The sequence below is a fragment of the Elephantulus edwardii genome, unplaced genomic scaffold (assembly GCF_000299155.1).
Source record: "Elephantulus edwardii isolate Elephantulus edwardi_28Jun2011 unplaced genomic scaffold, EleEdw1.0 scaffold00247, whole genome shotgun sequence".
Classification (NCBI taxonomy): domain Eukaryota; kingdom Metazoa; phylum Chordata; class Mammalia; order Macroscelidea; family Macroscelididae; genus Elephantulus; species Elephantulus edwardii.
Genome location: NW_006399997.1, coordinates 3,190,836 through 3,195,861, shown reverse-complemented (window position 1 = coordinate 3,195,861; position 5,026 = coordinate 3,190,836).

Genomic DNA, 5,026 nt, shown 5'->3' with positions numbered 1-5,026 from the left:
ATTACTAAGGTAGTGTTAAGTGTAAACTTTTTTTTTAAATATCTGCAACAAATGGGACATGATATTAACAAAATGTGATTTCTTTTAATGACAAAGTCACAGATACTGCTAATCTGGATCAGAGCTGTGGCCTTCATTCATATTAGAAGGATATGATAAATTTCATATTCATAATAAAGGTTATATGTTATGGATTATGAAACACACTGTTCATTTTCCAACCTGGCCCATAGTACAGACCCAATACCTACTAATACTTAGTGTCATTCAGCAATTTAATTTCCAAACACCTCACAAAAGCAAAATCTTATCAACCTCACACATTTTGCTTAGAAGCATAAACCTCATTATGCTCTTCAAACTTCCCTGTCACCAGTATTGCTGGGCTCAAGATAATGTGCACTTGGATAAATAGTTCTATTTACCAAGTCTAGAGTCTGATAAATGCACTACCATTAACTGTCATTTTTAAAACCACAAAAATCATATAATTCTAATCATTACTACAGACTGGAAAAACACAAAATACACAGGATGTAGTAGTGCCAGGACAACTCTATTAAGGCGTATAATCAAGTGTAGATAGTTTACAAAGTCAAGACATTGTCGCAAAATCAATCTGAATAGGATGGGCAACAACAAAAAACTCTTAACGTAATGACAATGTCCATGAATTCCACTATTCAAGAAATAGGCTCTCAAAGCCAGAGTTAATAGAAATAAAATCATGAAAATTGTGTCAAAATAAGAAAAAAGAGGGAACATTTTTAAGACCAAACAACTTGACTTCATGAGAATTCAAAAGGTAGACATCTCCCTTTTGATTCATGTGTCAGAGAGGAATTGTGTGACATTCCATTTTAAGAGTAGTTTCATCCATAATATCTACCAGAAATCCTTATCAAATGGCAAAGGAAAACCATTTACTTGATGAAAAGAGAAGTGGCAAATGTGCAGTGCATGCTGGAGAAATCCTGGATCTACTCAGGCGTGTTGGTGACATCCAGATCATGTGGATCCAGGAGTTTGAAGACCAACAGCCTTCCCCATACACTGACAGAATGTTCTTGAAGGCGAAGGTGAGAGAAAGGGTACCTTTAAAACAAGTGAAAGGTAAGAGTAATGTCCAGAGACTAAGGAAAGAGGTATTGGAGAAAATAGGAAGAAAGTAGGAACCATAAGACTTAACAGAGATATGGTGGCTTAGTGATAAGGAATTACACCAGGAACCAAAGGTACATGGTTCAAATCCACCACCAGCTCTGCAGGATAAAGGTAGACAATCTTTTCCCGTGAGATTTAGTACATTTGAAAACCTGCTGAGGGTCAGCTAAGGTCAGTTCTGACTCGCCCTACATAACAGCAACAACAACATCGTGCTTAGGGCAAGGTCGTTCAAGAAGGGAAGAAAACACGGTTCATGGTGTCTCAAGGAGGTGAAGTCCTCGATCAAGGAGTCCAAGGAATCTCCATATTCCCTACTTGGAAATAAAAATCTCTGAGACTTCAAAAAGCCCCTGGGATTTGGGAAATGTAAACATAGCCCTCTTCCATTTCCTAGCTCTAAGCCATGCTGTGTTGCTAAAGCGAAGGGATACATGCCCAGAGAAAGAAGATGAGCAGTCTTTTCCCAAGAAAATTTACAGTTGGGAAAATACAATGGAAGATCTATACAATCCAGAGTCAACTGGATAGCAGTGAGTGAACAAGAAGGGAGACAGAGACTATACTTTTACATTAAAAAAATTAAAAAAGAACAATATCAAATGTTGCTTGCACATTATTTAAAAAACTTAGACATTTTTTTAATGGCATAGCACTTATTTCTGCCTTCTTCAACTGATCAATTTAGTTAGGTTAATGGAAAAAAGAAGTCACATGCATAATATGTGATTTAAGAAATCTGGGTATTAGAAGAAAATAGAAGATACATATAATATTTTTTTAATAAACTTCAAACAACATCCTCAAATTCATTACTTCATAATTTTTGGCACATTCAGATCAAATTCTTCTTGTCCTAAAATTATAATTATATTATTACCTTTCTTTTAATTATAAGTAAACTATCAAATTTTCTTTTCTTTTTTTTTTTACTTTGACTCTTCTACTCATCCCTGAGGGTCTTTGAAGCCCTTCTCAACCAAACTTCCACCAAGATTTGCATAAATGTGTTTCTCAAGATTTCTGAGCTTAAAATAATTTGTAATGTATGTATAATTATGAGAATCATTAAGATTGTAAAGATACTATAAACAAAGTGAAACAAAAAGATGAATATAGCTCATTAATCTCAACAGGAACCAGTGAATTCTGTGTCATTTTCTAAGACTGAATCTCACAGAGCTTAAGTTCATGCTGGTTACTTAATAAACTGTGAAAAGAGACATCTGAGTCAGAACCTCCAGCTACTGCAATATCTGGATCAGAACCAGAACCATGACCCAGTCAACAACAGGGCAATTGGCATCTTCCAAGAAAAGAAACAAGTTAAGGATGACACAGAGAACAAAACTAGAATAACTCAGAAATATCTCTATTTGGGATGATTAAAAAATATATCTAATTGGGGGAAAATTACTCTTAGAATGTAGATGCATGATATCATAAATTACTAAAAACAACAACAACAAAAAACCCCAACCTTCCAAAAATCAAAATCAAAACAATTTCATAAGATTGAAAATTAGAGACAATAAGCACAAATTAAAATAGAAAAATTACTGCATACATTGTGTTACAAATTAAATTCAGTAGGTTATTTTTATAAAAGAAGGTTAGATTTGTGGTGGACTATTTCTCTCTCTCTCTTTAAAAAAAATATAAATATGGCCCTCTGAGATTATGGCCCTTAGCAATCTTCAGAAACCAGAACCAAACTGATCTTGGTGATCCAAACAATAAACAAGTTTATACCGTGAACAGGACCACCAGGGAGGTACTTACTCTTCATATAAAATAAGCAGGCCAGCATTTGTGCAGTAACAAAGTCCAGAAGACAGGAAAGGATAAGATAAAAGGATGGATAGAAATGAGAATCACGGGTTAGAAGTTGGAAAAGTGCTATCATAATGTTGTTCTAATATGCCCTCAAGTTGAAATGGATTCATAGGTTGAATGAAAAATGTATCTTTGCTCTGTAAACTTTTACTCAAAGTACACTACAAACTTGGAAATAAATAAATAAACATACTCCTCTTTGTGAAAAAATTTGGTCTCTCCTCATTGTTGATGTCAGGTTTGTGAGTCTTGACTAGCCAATGAAATGAAGGTAATGAGATGTACCGCCACCACAGTGAAATTTTTAAGTTTCATGCTTTCTTTTTTCCCTGCCATGATAATGGCATGCCCTGGACAAGGCTACTTCTCTGATCTTGAATTGAAGATGATACAGACAGGAGTCACAGTTTATTCACAAATAGCATAAGCAGGAAATAAATTTTTGGATTTGAAAGTTACAAAAATTTAGGAGATGTGTGTTATCGGCTAACTTAGTTTAAATTGATTATTATAAGACTAATGAAATTCTGAAGGTAAAAAGCCAGTGTAATAAGCTTCCTAGTAATTGAAAATGTATTTACTGTATCATTTTTCTTTATATCCTAGAAACCAAAGACATAAAAGCTGTTTTAATCTTTGAACTAAGAAATGACTTCAAAAAGAGAACCAAAATGTGTATGAATGGAGGAAAGGAAGCCTACTTTGATGTGGAAATTTTTACCCAAACCACAATAGAAAAATGAAAATAGCAATAGTTTTAAAGAAGCAAGTACATTCTAGCCTGAAAGGAAGGAGACTTTTGTGTCAAGGAAATGTGAAAATTTAATTCAAATAAACTTGTGTTTTACAAAGGCAGATAGAGATAGGAGCATGGAGGAAGTACATTAAACCAACCAGGTTTTCTACTGAAGGTATCATTTCTCCTGTGTGTACAAACAGGAAGAATATTGGCCTTCTGTGTTAGCAGAGAGTAGGAAAGGTAAGACGTGAACTGAGAGAAGAGGAAGATAGTGAATGAGAGTCACACTCCAGAAAACAGGCACATTAAAAATAAAATTTTATGTTCTTAATAATTTAATTTTACATCCACCCTATATTTATTTGGTTCTTTTAAAACTGGATAAGCATTGTTCTAGAATCAAGTTTTTTCCAAAGTGTATAGAGAAAAAAATCCTGGGCCATCAGTCTATATAGTTGCCTCTGAGATGTGTATTTTCTTGGCCTATAAGCCTCCTTGACAGATACAATTAGCAGATACTTCTGTGACACACCTGGGAGAACCCTTTGTGAGAGAGACTGGTAATCCCTTTGCCTAGTTTGATCTTCAAGTGTTTCCAGCTCTGAAATCTCCAATTGCATTGTGTTGGAAACATAATTCTCCAACTTATTACCTTATCCTCATTTCTGAATGTCCTACAAAAAGAGGAAACTCTACTACCTTTGTGTTTTGGGGTGGAGGTTGTGTAATTTTAATAGCTAAGCCACTTCTTTGCGAGACTCATTGAAAACAAATGGGGGAAAAATCATGGACAATTTATGCTCTTTGTTAACTCACACTTCGACTCTCAAGCAATAGGAAAAAGGCAAAAAAGAAAAAAAAATGGTCAGAAAATGAGTACATATGCAAAGCCTGGGATATATGTGTTTAATCTTGTATTCTATCCAAACATTAAAAAATTTAAAACTCTGTGTCAGGCAGAATTTCTGGCAATCCTTCATGTACTTATCTAGTGCTGCCATAATAGAAAAGCTTCTACAAACAAAAAATGTATTCTCTCCCAGTTTAGGAGGCTAGAATCCTGAATTAAAAAGAAAAGCTTTTGATTTCTATTAGCACTAGAGGAAGGTCTCAGTCATCTTTCAACATCTGTGGAACTGGTTTTTCTTGGAAATTATCTTTACATCAATCATCTTCTAAGTCTAAGAGGTTCACAGCTTTGTGTTTAAAGTACACACTCTATTCCTTAGTCTTCTTGCCTAGTGGCACCTAGGTTCCTGTAATTTTAGTCATTTATTTAATATCTTT